The sequence below is a fragment of the Urocitellus parryii genome, chromosome 4 (assembly GCF_045843805.1).
Source record: "Urocitellus parryii isolate mUroPar1 chromosome 4, mUroPar1.hap1, whole genome shotgun sequence".
Taxonomy (NCBI): Eukaryota; Metazoa; Chordata; class Mammalia; order Rodentia; family Sciuridae; genus Urocitellus; species Urocitellus parryii.
The window spans coordinates 101,459,911-101,479,527 of NC_135534.1; the positions used below are offsets into that span (position 1 = coordinate 101,459,911).

The 19,617-nt window shown below is 32.8% G+C and overlaps 1 non-coding gene across 1 annotated transcript; it reads left to right on the forward strand.

Annotated features, from left to right (window-relative positions):
* Positions 1 to 2,883: 2,883 nt before the first annotated feature.
* Positions 2,884 to 3,007, forward strand: LOC113185462 (U6atac minor spliceosomal RNA). Its single transcript, XR_003301131.1, has one exon. It is a non-coding gene; the product is annotated as a U6atac minor spliceosomal RNA (small nuclear RNA).
* Positions 3,008 to 19,617: the final 16,610 nt, after the last annotated feature.

A 19,617-nucleotide genomic window follows, 5' to 3' on the forward strand; every position in this document is an offset into this window, starting at 1 on the left:
CCTCTCTCCAGAAAGCTTTCCAGAACAATTCTAAATAACTCTGATCTCTGCCATATTCTGAAATCCTATGGACAATGTCATACATGATACAAGGCAAAGAAACATTATCAGCTGTAAACAGAATTTCTTGGCATATTTTCTCTCACCCCAACTAGATGTTACCCGAGTGATTCTTCATGCTTGCTCCCTACAGAGTTCTGGGTACTACTACTGGTTGGTTCTTAGGAAAATACTTTATCTTCAAGCCATGTCATACTCAAAACCAGCCTGTCCTTGTTAGAAGACAGTATGTCTCTTTGTGTTTTATTTTCCACACTTTTCTTCTAAACATTCCCCTTTTCTTTCTTTCTCTTACTTGAGAGAAGACCTTGGCAGAGACATGTTCTTTCTAATTTCTTTTCATTCTCATAAGCTCTGATGGCTAGCAGGACTAGAGATAGAAAAAGACAGACTCTCCATAGTTTTTCTACTCACCTGTTATGGTGATCTCCCCATCTGGGTAGTTGAAAAATCCTGTGAGTTCTTAACTGACCCTTGCAGCTGTGTAAAACTCATTAACTTTCCTGTTTGTGAACACTTTTATTTTCATCAAACTGTATCATTGTCAGATGACTTACTATTATCTTAGGGTGTGGATATTAGTAAGCAATAAAAATCATACTATTATAGGTACAAAGTTTCAGTTTAAAGATTAGATCAGAATATAAATTTCTGGTGTTGTATGGCATAACATAGAGACTGTAGTCAATAATAATGTGTATTTTTAAAAAGCTAAATGGGTGTAAAATATTCTTACCACAAGGAAATGATAATGATAGATATGCTAATTAACTTGATTTGATCATCTTACCATGTGTATATCTATCAACAATACCCAAATTAAACCAGGAAGACATAGAAAACTTAATCAGTTTAATTTCGAGCAATATAATTGAAGATGTAATCAAAAGCTTACCAACAACAACAACAACAAAAAATCTCAGGATCAAATGGAATCTTTGTCAAGTTCTGACAGACCCTCAAAAAAGAACTCATTCTATGAAGCTCATCAAGGAAAGAAACTTTCAGACCAGTATCTCTCATAAACGCAGATGCAAAAATTCCCAATTAAATTCTGGCAAATTGTATACAAACATATATTGAAAAGATAGTGCTCATGATCAAGTGAGGTTCATTCCAGAGATGCAAGATTGGTTGAACATGTGGAAATCAATAAATGTAATTCATCACATCAAGAGAAATGAACATAAAAATCACATGATTATCTCAATAGATGCAGAAAAAAGTATTTGACAAGATTCAGGTCCATTCATGCTCAAACGCTAGAAAAACTAGGGATAGTAGAAACATTAATCAATGTTATAAAAGGGTTATGTGCTAACAAGGCTAACATCATTCTAAATGAAAAAAAATGGAAGAATTTGCTATAAAAACTGGAATAAGACAGGGATGTCCTCTTTCACCATTTCTATTCAAAATAGTCTTTGAAACCCTAGCCAGAAAAATTAGACAAAAGAAAGAAATTAAAGGGATTTAATAAGAACTTAAATTGTTCCTATTTGCTGACAAAATGATTCTATATTTAGAAAACTCAACTCCTCCAGAATGCTTCTTGAACTCATAAATGAATCTGGCAAAGTAGCAGGATATAAAATTAACACAAATATATCAATTGCATTCCTTATACAGAAAAATTTGGAAAACTAATCCCATTCACAGTAGCCTCAAACAAACAAAAATCTTGGGAATCAATCTAACAAAAGAAGTGAAAAACCTCTATAATGAAAACTACAGAACACTAAATAAATAAATTGAATGAAACCTTAGAAAATGGAAAGACCTCCTATGTTCTTGAATAGGCAAAATAAATATTGTCAAAATGGCCAGACTACCAAAAGTGCTATACACATTTAATGCAATACCTATTAAAATCTTATTGATATTCTTCATAGAACGAGAAAAGGCAATCATTAATTTCATTAGAAAAAATAAGAGGCCCAGAATAACCAAAGTAATTCATAGCAAGATATGTGAAGCAGAAGGCATCACAATACCAGAACTTAAATTATTCTATTTGGTGGGTGCCAAAGAAAATGAATACATCCTATACAAACTGGATGCAAGGGAACAAATGGTCAGTTTAGAGCTAGTTAAGTTTTGGGAACTCCAAGGATAAATTGTTTAAGCAAGATGCAATGCACAGTCATGATTCATAATAAATGATTGTTTTATTATTGATGTGGGACTCCTAATTATGAAGCATGGTGTAGGGACAAATTGTAAGGTGAGTTCTAGGTCCAGGGAAATGTTAGGATGGAATGAATAAATGCAGGAAAAGGGAAAATTCAGCAACCTCCAATCTGTTTCACTGACTATATTTCAATATTTTGAATACTTTCTGATCATTGATGACTGCCATTTACCAAAAACCTGCAGTAGTGTTTATGTCAGTGTTGTGTGCACAGTGCCAGCAAAGCGACAAATAAACATAATATTTTTCTTAAATGAATAATTTAAAAGCAGAATCATGCTTTTCAGACCAACCTTAACTTTGATCTACTGAAATTTTATATATTCTCACAATGTTCAGAAAGCATGTTGAATAGGAAAAAATATCAGAGACAAAGGGTACTCTGAGTACTTCTTACCCCTCATCCTGATCCCAAACCAGGTTTTCTAATTTCTAAGTGAATTTACAGGGTGTGAGTTTCATTGACTGGTTTGATTCATTTTTATGTTCCTAGAAAGAAGCTCATATGGATAAGTTCAGCAGTATTGAATAAAACTACTTTTGTAGTTTGGTGCATCTTAGATGTTCAACCTCCTTTCCTATGTTTTGAGCTTATTCTGTTTATTCACTCATTTAAAAATTACTGAGTACTTGTGTTGTATGAAAGAAAAGAAGGTTAGCACTCTCCTAGACAAGGATGGAAGAGGCCCTTGGGCCTGACAACACATACAGTGAAGGCATTGCCACCTACTTTATGGCATCTAACCATCATTTTTCTCTTTTCAAGTTCAAGAGTCAAATAGACCACAACCCAATAATTTTGGGTGACTTTAACATGCCTATTTCATCACTTGTTAAATTTTCCAAACAAAAGCTGAACAAAGAAACTATAGAACTCAATAATACAATCAATAACTTAGACTTAACTGACATATATGGAATATTCCATCCTTCAATGAGAGAATATACTTTCTTCTCAGCAGCACATGGGTCCTTCTCTAAAATAGACAATATGGTATGCCACAAAGCAACTCTTAGCAAATATAAAAAAGTAGAGATACTACCCTGATTCTATCAGATCATAATGGAATGGAATAAGAAATCAAAGATAAAATAAGAACCAAAATCCACTACATCACCTGGAAACTAATATGCTACTGAATGAACAGTGGGTTACAGAAGACATCAAGGAGGAAATTAAAAAAATTTTAGAGGTGAATGAGAACACAGATACAACATATCAAAATCTCTGGGACACTATGGAAGTAGTTCCAAGAGGAAAGCTCATTGCATAGAGTTCATTCCTTAAAAGAAGAAAAAGTCAACAAATAAATGACATAACACTACATCTCAAAGACCTAGAAAAAGAAGAACAAACCAATACCAAAAGCAGCAGAAGACAGGAAATAATTAAAATCAGAGCTGAAATCAATGAATTTGAAACAAAAGAAATAATTTAAAACATAGACACAACAAAAAGTTGGTTCTTTTAAAAAATAAAATTGATAAACCATTAGCCATGCTAATGAGGAGAAGGAGAAAGAAATTCAGATCACTAACATTGTGATGAAAAAGGAAATATCACAACAGACACTACATAAATACACAAGATAATTAGAAATTATTTTGAAAACTTGTACTCCAATAAATAGAAAATATTGATGGCATTGAAAAATTTCTAGAGTCATATATTTTGCCAAAATTGAATCAGGATGATATCCATAATTTAAAGAGATCAATTTCAAGTGACAAAATATCAGACACCATCAAAAGTCTACCAACTGAGAAAAGCCCAGGACTGGGTGGATACACAGCCAAGATCTACAAGACCTTTAAAGAAGAACTAAAGCCAATACTCTCCAATTTATTTCAGGAAATAGAAAAAGAGGCAACACTTCCAAACTCATTCTATGAAGCTAATATCACTCTGATTTGAAAACCAGGCAAAGACATATCAAAAAAAGAAAACTTCAGATCAATATCTCTAATGAACATAGATGCAAAATTCTCAATAAAATTCTGTCACATCAGATACAAAAAATTATCAAAAAGATTGTGTACCATGATCAAGTGGAATTCATCCTAGGGAAAAGGTTGGCTCAACATATGAAAATCAATAAATGTAATTCATCACATCAATAGACTTAAAGATAAGAATCATATGATCAACTCAAGAGACACAAAAAAGCATTTGACAAAATACAGCACCCCTTTATGTTCAAAACCCTAGAAAATCTAGGGATAACAGGAATATGTCTCAACATCATAAAGGCTATCTATGCTAAGCACCAGGCGAACCTCATTTTAAATGGAGAAAAATAGAAGGCATTCCCTCTGAAAACTGGAACAAGGCAAGAATGCCCTCTTTCACCACTTCTATTTAACATAGTTCTTGAAACACTGGCCAGAGTAATTAGACAGATGAAAGAAATTAAAGGGATACACATAGGAAAAGAAGAACTCAAATTGATACTATTTGATGATGATTGATTCTATACCTGGAAGACCCTAAAATTGACACCAGAAAACTTCTAGAACTAGTAAATGAATTCAGAAAAGTAGCAGCATATAAAATCAACACCCATAAATCAAAAACATTTCTGGATATCAGTGACACATCTTCAGAAGGGGAAATGAGGAAAACTACCCCATTCTCCATAGCCTCAAAAAACAAAACAAAACAAAACAAAAACTTGGGAATCAACTTAACAAAAGATGTGAAAGATCTATCTATATAATGAAAAGGTCAGAACCCTAAAGAAAGAAATAAAAGAAGACCTTAGAAGTTGGAAAGATCTACCTTGCTCTTGGATAGGCAGAATTAATATTGTCAAAATGACCATACTTCCAAAAACACTATACAGATTTAATGTAATTTCGATCAAAATTCCAATGACACTCCTCGTATAAATAGAAAAAGCAATCATGAAATTCATCTGGGAAAATAAGAGATCCAGAATAGCTAAAGAAATCCTTAGCAGGAAGAGTGAAGCAGGTGGCATCACTATATCAGACCTTAAACTATACTACAGAGCAACAGTAACAAAAACAGCAATGGTATTGGCACCAAAATAGACTGGTAGACCAATGGTACAGAATAGAGGACACAAGAGACTAACCCACAAAATTAGAATTATCTTATATTAGACAAAGGAACCAAAAACATGCATTGGAGAAAAGAGCCTCTTCAACAATGGTGCTGGGAAAACTGGAAATCCATATGCAACAAAACCCCTATCTCTCACCATGCACAAATCTCAACTCAAAATAGATCAAGGACTTAGGAATACAACCAGAGACCCTGCATCTAGTAGAAGAAAAAGTAGGATCTAATCTCCATCATGTGGGATTAGGCCTCAACTTCCTTAATAAGACTCCTGTGGCACGAGAATTAAAACCAAGAATTAATAAATGGGATGGAAACTAAAGTTTCTTCTCAGCAAAAGAAACAATCTGTGAGGTGACTAGAAAACCTACATCTTGGGAGCAAATTTTTACCCCTCACATATCAGATAGAGCACTAATCTCTAGGGTATATAAAGAACTCAAAAAGCTAAACACCCCCCCAAAAAATAAATAAATGGGCCAAGGACCTGAAGAGACACTTTCTCAGAAGATGATGTGCAATCAATCAACAAATATATGAAAAAATGTTTATCATCACTTGCAATTAGAGAAATGCAAATCAAAACCACTCTAAGATTTCACCTCTCAGTCAGAATGGCAGCTCTTATGCATACAAACAATAATAAGTGTTGTCGAGGATGCAGGGGAAAAGGCACACTTGTATAAGGCAAGTTTGTTGCTTGGGAACCGAGGCAGGCAGTTTTCCTATCTCTCAGAGAGGCAACAGGGAAACTGGCATGTCCCTTTATCTTCTCAAGGAGAGAGCAGGGAAACCAGTAAGTCCCTATCTCAGAGGCCCATAAGTTGTCTCCTATTTCTCAATGAGAGGACTAGGAGACACCTGCAGGTCTCCAGGCTGGTAGGTTTTATCTCAGGTTAGTTTCTATTTCTTGGGAATAAAAACAATATTCATAAAGTGGGGGTAGGGAAAGGAAGATGGCTGCAATTATGCTAATACCTTCCTTTGTGTCATACAACTCTTGCTTCAGCCCTGATATATGTATATCCAACTACTTCTCTCTAAACCTGGATGCCCAGAACTTGTGCCAATTCCTAAGATTTGGTTTGGAAGTTCATAAGCACATGTTTATCAAACTTCCCTGGTACAGTTTTCCCTAAGTTATCTGGGTTAAAGACAAAGTTATTTATTTATGGTTTTAATTTTCAAATTGTCACCTAGAACTACTTTTGAAAATCCAGTAAAAATCTGCATTAATGCCATAACAGTGTGAAATTATCCTTCAAATTTAGAATGCTTCCTGTCACTTTCTGTGCTTACCTTGGGAGGACTAGTAACAAGCAATCCATGGACTGGCACTGGTCTGTGGATTAACTTAGATAAGAATGATGTAAAGAAATGTGAAAAGGAGAGGAAATTTAGATGTTGTATATGAGAGGAAATAGAAAAAAAAGAGTGTTGGAAACACACCAGTGTAGAAGATTACAATGGAAGTCTTCAGTGGGAAGCCTGATCAACCAGGGCAGGTCTCACCTGTCCATCTGATATCCCTTTATTTTTGGTGCACCAGTAGCAGCCAATGTGCACAGTTTACATTATTATTCACTTTTGATGTTGTATATTCCGTGGGTAGGGACAGATATGTAATGACTTCTATCCACCATTATAGTATGATAGAGTGTAATTTCATTGCCCTCAAGATTTTCTATGCCTTGCCTAGTTGTCCCTCCCTTCCATTTAACCTTGGTAATAACTGATCTTATTTTCCCCATAGTTTGCCTTTTCCATAATGTTACATCTTGGAAAAAATATTATCCAGGCTTTTCAGATTGGTTTATTTCCTTTGGTAACATACATTTAAGATTTTTGATGTTTGTTCATGCCTTGAGATTTCTTTTTTTAATTAAAAAAATGATAGCACAATGCATTGCAATTCTTATTACATGTATACAGCACATTTTTTTTTGTATCTCTGGTTGTATATAAAGTATGTTGACACTAATTCATTCCTTGGAAATCTGGGAAAGTATGAAAATCAATAAATTCATCACATCTCTCTCCTTGGTTTATACCCAAAGACTTAAAAACAGCATGCTATAGGGACACAGCCACATCAATGTATACAGCAGTACAATTCGCAGTAGCTAAACTGTGGAACCAACCTAGATGCCCTTCAGTGGATGAATTGATAAAAAAATGTGGCATATATACACAATGGAATATTTCTCTGCCATAAAAGAGAATAAAATCATGGCATTTGTAGGTAAATGGATAGAGTTAGAGAAGATAATGCTAAGTTAGCCAATCCCCAAAAAACAAATGCTGAATGTTTTCTCTAATATAAGGAGGCTGACTCATAGTGGGGTAAGGAGGGAGCATGGGTGGAATAGATGAATTCTAGATAGGGAAGAGGGGTGATAGGAAAAGGGAGGGGCAAGGGATTAGCAAGGAGAGCTGATTTCTTTTTAGCATGAATGATATTTCACCCTATGAATGTTCTGGCTTGTTTTTACTTTTTCAAAAGCTGAGGTAGTTATCCACTCTATTTACTTTTATTAACATGCAATAGTTGTGCAAACAGTACAAACTAATGGGTTTCACTGTGATGTTTTCATCATGCTTATATTGTGCATTGGTCATGTCTACGCTCCCTTCTATCCCGTCTTATTCCCTCCATTCCTCCTCCTTCTCCAGCTGCTTTACCATGTTGTAATACTACCTTTTTTACTTTCAGGTCTTTTTTATTCTTTTAGTTTACACTGATGAGAAAAATCATGTGATACTTGTCTTTCTGTTTGCAATTTATTTTGCATATCATGATAACTTCCAGTTCCACCAATGTTCCTGCAAACAGCATCAGGTTATTCATTGTGGCAGTTTTTTTTTTTTTTTACATATGTAACACATTTTAAAACATACTTTCATTTGTTGACTGGCATGTAGACTGATTCTATATAATGATTATCATGAAAAGTGCCACAATAAAAATGGGTATGCAAGTATCTTTTGTATGCTGACTGCATTTCTTTTGGATGCATTCCCAGTAGTGTTATAGCTGGATCAGATATTAGTTCCATTTTCATCCATACTGTTTTGTATACTAATTACCAATCCTACCAATAGTGTGTGTGGTTCCCTTAATTCACATCCACTCTTGCATTTTTTATTTTTTTCTTTGATCCTAGCCATGCTAATTGAGATGAGATGGAATCTCAACATAGATTTGATTTGATTTCCCCTGATGGTTAAACACGTTGAATATTATTTCCTGTATTTATTAGTCATTTGTACTTATTCTTTTCAAAAGTGTTTATTCAGGTTTTTTGCCTATGTTTTGATTCATTACTTGCTTTTTGCTGTTAAATTTTTGGATTTATTTTTATATTCTTGTCATCAATCTTCTGTTAGTTGCATAGGTTGGAAAATATTTTCTTCCAATCTGTAGGTTATCCCTTCACTCCTCATTTTTTCATTACCTATGTAGAAGTTTTTAAATTTGATATTATCCCATTGGTCAATTCTTGCTTTTCGCTTCTGAGCAAGAAAGCATTTTTGTGCCAATTTCTCAAAGTGTTGATCAGTGTTTTTTTCTAGTAGCTTTGAAGTTCCAGGTCTTACATTAAGGTGTCCCATCATTTTGAGTTGATTTCAGTACAGGGTGTGAGAGAGGGATCTAGATTTAATCTTCTACATGTGGATATCCAGTTTCCCCAGCACAATTTGTTGAAAAGCAGTCTTTTATCTAAGGTATGTTTTGGCAGCTATATTGAGAATCAGTTGGCTATAGATGCTTAGAATTATTTGTGAGTCAGGGAATATTCTGTTCTATTGATCTATGTATCTTTTTTTTTTAATTCCAGTACCATGCTGTTCTTTTTCCTATGACCTTTTAGTGTATTTTGAAATCAATTATTGCAGGGTCTCCAGCATTGCTATAATTTTCCTAAGGATTTCTTTAGCTATTTAACAATGTTGTGCTACCATATGAATTTTAGAATTGTTTCTGGTTCAGTGAAGAATGTCATTAGCATTTTGATGGGAATTACTTCAAAGCTGTAGATTTTTTTTGGAAGTATATCTATTTTATAAATATTCATTCTCACAATCCATAAACATGGGACATCTTTTCACCCTCTAGTATCTTCTTCAATTTCTTTATCCAGCATTTTGTAAGTTTTTTTTAAAAAATTCACTTTTTTAGTTGTAGTTGGACACAATAGCTTTATTTTATTTATTTATTTTATGTGGTGCTGAGGATTGAACCCAGGGCCCCGGACTTGCTAGGGAAGCGCTCTACCGCTGAGCCACAAGCCCTGTCCAGTGTTTTATAATTTCTTATGGCAGAAGTCTTCCATACATTCAAATATCAAAAACTGCTGATTTATATATGTTGAATTTCTATCTAACTCCTTTGTTGATTTTTTTCATTAGTTCTAGGTTTTTTGGTGGAGTCTTAAGTATTCTATGTATAGAATCATCATCTAGAAACAGGGATGTTTATTTTCTATTTGTTTATCTTTTATTTGTTTCTCATGATTAATTGCTTTGGGCAACATTTGTCCTACTGTACAGACTAAGAGTCAGGCAGTGGCCCCTATTTTATTCCTGACATCAGTGGACATGATTCAGTTTTTTCCCCTTCCTTAGGGTATTAACTATGTGTTTATCATAGATAACCTTTGTTATATTGAAATATGATCCCTCTATACCTAATTTAGCCAGATATGTTTTTCATGGAGAAATGTTGAAATTAATCAAATGTTTTTTAACATACATTGTTAGTATTATGTGATTTGTGTCTTTGATTTTACTTATATGTGAATTATGTTTGCTGATTTGTATATGTTAAACCACTCTTGCATTCCTGGAATGAACCCCATGTGAAAATGGCATATGGTCTTTTAATATGTTGTGATTTCCATATGCATGAATTTTATTGAGAATTTTTACAGCTATGGTATATAAATATAAATATATATGTGTATATTTGTGTGTGTGTGTGTGTGTGTGTGTGTGTGTGTCTTTTTCTGGTTTTGTTAGCGGGGTAATAGTATTTATTACAATGAATTTGTAAAGGTTCTTTCACTTTTGTTTTATGAAACAGTTCGATTGGCATTGGGGTTAGTTATTTTCTAACATCTGGTAAAATTCAGCAGTTAATCCATCATATCTTTGGCTATTCATTGTATTTTTTTCTGCTTCATCTCATTCTTAGTTATTGATCTATTTAGATTTCTTATATCTTCTTTGTTCAAATTTGATAGATCATATATTCCCAGAAATTTTTCCACAACTCCTAGTTTTCCAATATATTGGCATAATGTTTCTCAAAATATTTACTAATGTTTCTGAATATTTCAGTGTTATCTGTTGTAATGTGTCCCTTTTCACCTCTAATATTATTTATTTTGGTCTTTTCTTTGTTTCTTTATTTAAAAGTTTGTTCATTTTGTTTATTTTTCCCAAGCATCAACTCTTTGTTAATTTGATGCTTTATATTATTCTTTCAGTCTCCATTTCATTTATTTCTTCTCTGATCTTTGTTATTTCTTTACTTTTACTGATTTGGAAATTGGTTTGTTCCTTATTGTCCCTAACACATGGAGATGCATTGTTAGGTTATTTATTTGAGATCTGTATTTTATTTTTAAAATTTTGCTAACTTCCTGTATGTGAGAGAAAACATTTGACCCTTGAATTTTCTGAGTTTGACTTCTTCTCTTAGCATGATGTTCTCCATTTGTATCCATTTACTTGAAAATGCTATAATTTCATTCTTCTTTATGGATGACTAAAACTATTTTCTTACCACATTTTCTTAATCCATCCTTGTAGGTACACATTGCTATAGATTTCCCTCTTCTTACTATTGTTTCTGCATCCCACAGATTCTGGTAGTGTTGTGTGTTCATATTCATTTGATTCTGGGAATTTATAATTCCTTTGTTTTCCTCAGTGAGACACTGTTCAGTAGTATGTTGTTTAATCTGTGAATCTGTAATTTATGCTATCTCTCATCATTGATTCCTAGTTTTTTGCAATCTAATCTGATAAAATGCAAGAAATTGTTTCCAGTGTTGTGGACTTGTGATGACTTTGTGACCTAATGTTTAGTGTATCTTGAAAAAATTCCTTGCACTTATGAAAAGAATGTGTATTTTTCAGCAGTTGGACAGAGTATTGTGTAGCTATCCCTTAAGTCCATTTGATCGGTTTTGTAATTTAGCATTGTTGTTTTTGTTGGACTTTTGTGTTGTTATGTAGATGAAAGTAGCATATTGGTCACTCACTATTATTGTATTAGAACCTATCTCTTACCTTATGTTTAGTAGTGTTTATTTTATAAAATTGGTTGCTCTGACATTCTGTATATTAAATATGTATATGTATATTAAATATCATTAGATTTTTTCAGTATATTGTTTCCTTGATTAGTATACAGTGACCCTGTATTTCTCTTCTGACTTTATCTTGAAGTCTATTTTGTCAGGTTTAAGTATGCTACTCCAGATTGTATTTGGATCCTATTTGCTTGTAAATTCATTTTCTGTTTTTTTTCAATTTATTTTTAAGAGAATTATAGGTACACATATTAGTCGGGTTCATTCTGAGAAAATTGGACATGCAAGGAATTTAAATTCAGTCCATATTTCTCCATATTACCCCATCCATTCTCCTTCCTATTCTCTATTGATCTTCCTTTCACTCATCTATTCATTTTTATTAGTTTTTTCTAATTATATATAAAGTGAGCTTTTCTGTGATATATCTATATCCACATAGTATGATTTAAAAAAATAATTCCATATTTCCTTCCCTCTACCATCCCTCTTACCCCCTCTCAATTTTTTTCTATTCTACTGACCATCCCTATGATTTTTGATATCCAGCCTCCTCTCTTTCTTTTTTTCCCCTACCCTCCTTTTTTCCATTTTTGTTTATTTGGTCCAAGGATTGAATCCAAAGATGAATTACAACTTAGCCATATCCACAGGATTTTTAAAACATTTTATTTAGAGACAGGATCTTGCTGAGTTGCCAGGCACCTCTCTAAATTGCTGAGGCTGCCTTTGATCTCAAGATCTTATTGCCCCAGCCTCCTGAGCTGCCGGTATGAGCATTTGATGTTGTGCCTGGCCCTTCCCCTCCGTCTTTATGTTGCTCTGTCTTCCATATATCAGAAAAAACATTTGAACCTTGACTTTCTGATACTAGCTTATTTCACTTAGCATGATAGCTACATTTCCTCCCATTTATCAGCACATGCATTATTTAATTCTTCTTTATGATTGAGATAACTCCAGCATGCATATAAACCACAATTTCTTAGTACATTCATCCATTGACAGGTAGAATTTATTCCAAATATTCATTGGATGTTGTGAATTGTGCTGCTCTAAACATTGAGGTGACTATATTATTTTAGTATGTTGATTTTTGTTCTTTTGGATAAATAATAAGGAGTGGGAGAACTGAGTTATATGGTGCTTCCATTTTTAGGTTTTTGAGACATCTCCATATTGCTTTCCAGAGTGGTTTTACTAGTCAGCAGTATCTACAGTGATGTACATTTCCCCCAGCGCCCCCAACATTTTTTGTGTTCCTGATAATTGCCATTCTGACTGAGATGAAATCTTAGTGGAGTTTTGATTGCTAGAGATGTTGAATATTTTTTCATATGTTTGTTGCTCATTTGTGTTCCTTCTCTAGGGAAGTGTCTGTTTAATTCTTTTGTCCATTCATTGATTTTGTGTGTGTGTGTGTGTGTGTGTATGTGTGTGTGTGTGTTTGATATTAGTTTATTTAGTTATTTATATGTTCTGTATATTAATTCCCTGTAAGAGAAGCAACTAGCAAAGATTTTCTTCCATTCTGTAAGCTCTTATCTCACACTTTTTTTCTCTTTGGATGGTATATTTAATATTTTTGCATGCACAACATAGTAAATTGTATTTTGACATATTATACATGCATAGAGTATAATTTATTCTACTTAGGATCCTATTTTGTGGTTGTACACAAGGTGAAGTTTCACTGGTGGTGTATTTATATATGAACATAGGAAATCTATGACTGATTCATTCTATTGTCTTTTCTATTTCTATCTCCCTTACCTTACTTTTACTACCCTTCATCTAATCCACTGGATTTGTGTTCTTCTCTCCACTTATTGTGTATTACCATCTGCACATGAGAAAGAACTTTTTGCCTTTGGTGTTTTGTGATTGGTTTATTTCACTTAGCATGATATTCTCTAGCTCCATCCATTTGCCTATAATTGTCATAATTTCATTCTTCTTTAATGCTAAGTAATATTCCATTATGTATATATTCCACATTTTCTTTATTCATTTGTCTGTTTAAGGGCACCTAGCTTGGTTCTATAGCCAGGCTATTGTGAATTAAACTGCTATAAACATTGATGTGACTGCATCACTGTAGTATACTGATTTTAAATCCTTTGGATATATAGAGAGGTGTGGTATAACTGGGTGAATTAGTGGTTTCATCCCAAGTTTTCTGAGGAATCTCCAAACTACTTCCCAACACTCTTGTTTCCTTTGCAGTGCAGAAGTAATTTAATTTCATAGCATCTGACTTCCTGATTCTTGGTTTTATTCCTAGTTCTTTATGGTTTTGTTAAGGAAGTTGGTGCATGTACCAATGTGATGGAGCATTGGCCCTGTATTTTCTCCTAGCTGTTGCAAGGTTTTTGGTTTAATTCTTAAATACTTGACCTGTTTTGATTTGACTTTCATGGTGGCATATTCATATATAAACATAGGAAACCTATGACTGATTCAGTCTATTGTTTTTTCTAATCCCATCTCCCCTACCTTACCTTCACTCCCCTTTGTCTAATACACTGGATTTCATCAAAGATGAGAGATAGAGAACTAGTTTCATTCTTCTGCATCAATGGATATCCAGTTTCCTCAGCACCATTTGTTAAAAGGCTGTCTTTTCTCCAAAATATCTATTTGGCACCTGTGTGTTGAATACAAATGGTGAGAGTGGACATCTTGGCTTGGTCCTAATTGTAGAGGACATCTTTCAGTTTTTCTTCATTCAATATAATGTTGGCTTTTGGTTTGCCATGGATAGCCTTTATAAGTTGAGGTAAGTCCTTTGATCCCTAGCTTCTCCAGCATTTTTAACATCAATGGGTGCTGCATTTTATTAAATGCTTTTTATCAAATAGATGCAGAAAATTTTGCATCTCTTGAGATGTTCATGTGATTTTCTTGTGTTTAATTCTGTTTAGGTGGTGCTTTACACTTATTGAATTTGTGTATGTTGAACCAAGTTCACATACCTGGAATAAACCTCTCTTGATGATGGTGTATTATCTTCTTGATGTGTTTCTCAATGTGGTTTACTAATAATTTGATAAGGATTTTTTTTTCATCTGCGCTCATCAGTGATATAGGTCTGTAATTTTCCTTCCTTGATGTGTCCTTGTTTTTGGAATCAGGGTTATATTGGCTTCATAGAATGTATTTGGGATTGTTCTCTCACTTTCAATTTTATGGTATAATTTGAGAAAGAATGGTGTTGTCTGTTCTTTAAAGGTCTGGTAGAACTCTACTGAGAATCCATTGGGTCCTGGACTTTTCTTTGTTGGAAATCTTTTGCTTGTTTCATGGCTTGATATTGGTCTGTTTAATTTTTTTCTATCTTTTGATTTCAACCTGGGTAGGTCCTATGTATCTAGAAATTTATTAGCGTCTTCAAGATTTTCCAGTTTATTGGAGTATAAATTTTCAAAATAGTTTCTCATGATCTTCTAGATGTCAGAATGTTCTGTGGTGATATCTTCTTTTTCATCTGTATTTTTGTGTATTTGGGTTTTACTCTCCTTCTTTTTGTTAGTTTGGCTAAAGATCCATCAATCTTATTTATCTCTTTTCAGAACAAACTCTTTGTTGTATTAATCTTGTGTATTATTTTTATTCTCAATTTTATTAATTTCATCTCTGATCTCATATATTTGTCTTCTACTGATTTTGGAATTAACTTGTTCTTGTTTTTCTAAGACTTCAACATGGAATATAAGCTTACTTGTTTGGGATCTCAATTTTTTTTTAATGTAAGCACTCAATGTTTTAAATTTTCCTAGGAGAATGCTTTCATAATGCCCCAAAGATCTGGATATGTTGTGTATATTTTCTCATTAGTTTATAAGAATTTCTTAGTTTCTTCCCTTATTTATTCTATGATACAGTCTTCATTCAACATAATATTGTTCATTCTCCATTTGATGTGGTTTTTCTTGCTTTTGATTTTCTATTTTCATTCTATTATTATTAAATAGTGTGCATGTGGTTATGTTTTTTAAAAATAGCTAGGATTTAACATTATGACCTAGAATATAGTCACATATTAAAAATAGACCTACAATGTGGTCTATTTTGGAAACATTCCATAAGCTTCTGAGAAGAAAGAAAACTAAAGTTTTTGGCACGAAATGTTCTGTAGATGTCTATTAGGTCCATCTGATTTATAGTATTATTTAGGTCAGAAATATCTTTATTGATTGTATATTTTGGAGACTTATTGGTGATAAAGGTGTGTTGAAATTCTCAGTATATTGTATGGAGATGTATTGGGATTTAATGTCAAGAATTATTCTTTTAATATATTTAGGTACAACAACATTTGACACACATATATTTACTATCCCCATATCTTCTTGTTGGATTGTTTCCTTTCCCAGTATGTAGTAGCCTTTTTTTCTCTTATTAATTTTTTGTTCAAGTCTGTTTTGTCAAATATACAAATAAATACTCCTGCTTGTTTTCAGACTCCCTTTATATGGAATATTTTCTATCTTTTTACTTTCAGCATGTTGGTATCTTTTTCTTTGTGATGAGTCTCTTACAAACAACATATAGTTTGATCTTCTTTTTTATTGATTCGGCTAATCTATCTTTTAATTGGGGAGTTGAGGCCATTTCTGTTCAGTGACCTTATGGCTATGTGTTTGTTGTTTCCTTCTTATTTATTTATTTATTCCCTATCTAATTCTCTCTTGATTTTCATTTAGTTGGTTTCTCTTCAAGTGACTTTCATGTGTTCTGGAGCTTTGGGGTTCTTCCTTGTACAGTTTATGTGTGAATTTTCATTGTAGTGATGGATTAGTTGTCATGAATTATTTTAGTTTATTCTTGGCATGGAAATTTTTAAATTCCCCATTAATTTTGAAAAATCTTTTTTTTTTTTTTTCTGTACAGAGCCAACCGTAGGTGGCAATTATTTGCTTTTAGAGGTCGGGATATCTCATTCTTTGATTTCAGGGTCAAAGTTTGGAAGTCAAAGGTGAGCTTTATTGGTTTGCCTCTAAATGTGACCTGATGTTTTTCTCTAATAGTTTTTAGTATTTTCCCTTATTTTCTATGTTACACATTTTGATTATGATGTGTCTCAAAAGGCTGTGTTCTGATTTTGTCTATTTGTGGTCCTTTGTGCATCTTGTACATGGATATCCATGTCATTTCTAATATGGGAAAAATTTTCTGTTACAATCTCATTGAATATGTTCTTAATGCTTTAGACTGTATCTCCATGTCTTTTTCCAACCTAGTAACTCTCAGTTTTGTTGTCTTGATGCTATCCCAGCATTCTTGTATATTCTGATCATGGGCTTCCCCCCTACCCACCCTTTATTAAATACTGAGTATTCAGGTTCTTATATCCTCATTTCAAGACCTGAAGTTCTATTTTTTTTAATGTAATCTCATCTGTTGGTGATGCTTTAAAATGAATTTTAATTTGATTGTCTTTAAATAAAATCTAAACAAAAATATATACATACATAAAGAACATATATATGTATATATATATGTTATATATATATATATATATCATTAAAATTTTAAAACCTTAATAGCAAACAAAAATGGGACTAATGTTATCATGAAATGGATACGATATTAAGAATGATATAATCATGTTAAAATATTTTTCCATTTTGCTCTCCCATAAAGTCCCCAGAGGAGGGGTTTTTATTGACAAATACATGCAGTCTTTCTGCAAGGAGAAGACAGTCCATGGAAACCAGCACTAAGATAGACTAGATGTTGGAATGTTAGAAATGTTTGATGTTAGAAACAAGGCAAGGAAAACTTATTGCAATTAGTGGAAAGATAAGAAATCTCAACCAGACAAAATAACAATTTAAAAAGAACCAAATAAATTTTACAACAGAACCAAATAACATCTAAAGTACAAGTGTAACTTTTAGTTCACTCTCTTAACTACTTTCATGCTTCTCAGCGTTTACCTATTAAGTCAAGTTGCTGTTTATCAGCTATGTTCAGACCTTATATATATTTACAGATTTTAGGTCTGTTTGATAAGTAACTTAAGATGTTACTCTATTAGACCCATCTCTTCCAAAAATTCTAGGAGTTAAGTTGCCAGGAAAATACTTTTTATTCAAAGGCAGCTTTGAGGAAGATAGAGGAAATTTTTTTATTTCAAATCATCATTTAGGAACAACAGATGACCAGGAAAACTTTTATAAGAGAAATGGCAGAAAATTGGGACACAAAGTAGGAAATATGAACATGTAGATTTGCTAAAGATTTGTTAGTCTGGGCTTGTTTGGCATCCCTGGGGGAAGAGGACAGCCCTTCACCTTTACTCTCAGTATGCAGGTTTTATTTTCATTATGAGGAAGTTTAGAAGTTAAAACAACTTTGAGCATTAGTTCTCAGTCTGAGGAAGTTCCCCTCAACTTCAGGCTGTTTGTTTCATTCTCATGTTTGTGTTAGCCATTTTTGCTGGCTCCTCCAAAAATGTATGATAATTATATGTTCATAGATTATTCCTTACATAGCATTCCATTTTGTTGTTATTTATGTCTTTTTCTTAAATTCTATTTTCTTTATTTTTTTTAGACATTAAGATTGTAAGCTAAACTTAAATAGAATAAATATGTTTAAGGAACTTGCAAAAAGAAAAGATGGGCTAGAAAATTTATAATAAGACAAATTGACCTTTAATTATCAAAATCTCAAACAATTCTTATATACATAGTAGAACTTGGACTATCACCCAAAATTTTTCCCATAAGAATAGATTAACAGTAATAACTTCAACAAAAATAATAGGAAAGTGTGAAAGAACTGTTGTAAAAGTTGCATATTCATTTACAGAACTAATTCTAAATGACGCTTACAAGGAAGAGAATTTAGTATGCAGTTACTGTATACTTTGACAACATAGGTGCAATATTACTATGAAAATGGCTGGAGAGTGGAGAGACATATGAAAAGTAGAATTAGCATTTGACTGCCTTATAGATATCAACTGGAGTAAAAGAATATTTCTCCAATCTTCTAGCACATACTAATGTTAAATAACTCAATAAAAATTGTAGATATCCATAAAACATGTACCTTAGCTCATAAACTAACATTCTTGTTAAAGGGGAACACCAGAGGTTTTTCAGGGAAGCCCACTATTCCAGTAGTATTTACATGTGAATGAAGTAATGTTTGCAAACATATAAGAATTTAGCAAAATAACAGGTAATAATATTATTGTATAAAAATCAATGACTTTCACATATTCAAACTAAAACTAGAGAGAGGATAAAATGGACCAGATGATAGGATACGTGGTATCAAAATGACAATAAAATATATACATATATACTTAATATGTGTCCAATATTTTCGGGAGGAAAACAAAATATACTACTTCAGAAAATAAAGTTGTGCCAACAGAAGGGAAACAATCCAACAGAAGGGAAACAATGTTCTTGCATAGAAAATAGTATTAAAACAGTTTTAAAATTATTTATATACTTACTAAAATCACAAGAAAATTATCCTCAATATTTCTAAGCCAGACAGATCAATTATAAAGTTCACTTGAAAGGATAAATTAGAAAGAATAACTAGAAAACATGGTGGATCAGAAAGCAGGGATGGTATGTGTGAGTAGATTTAGTCTTACTTCTTATTACAAATTAATTGTAAAATCTCTGATAGAATGGTTTTGGTATACAAATACAATTTCAAATGGAACAGAACTGAACATTTGGAAAAAGTGCCTTTATATCAAATTTTACTATGCTACAGGGGCAGCAATCAAAATCAGCAAAGTTACATAATGGAATTTTTGATAAGAGGATCAAAGTAATGGCACAGCCATAGGGAGCAGTGAAATTAGATCAACATCTCATAACTTTCAATAGAACAAATAACAAGTGGTATCAATGTTTAAATTAGGCAATGAAATTATACAAGTAAATATACTTTTAACATGGATGTATTCCTATATAATCATTGCA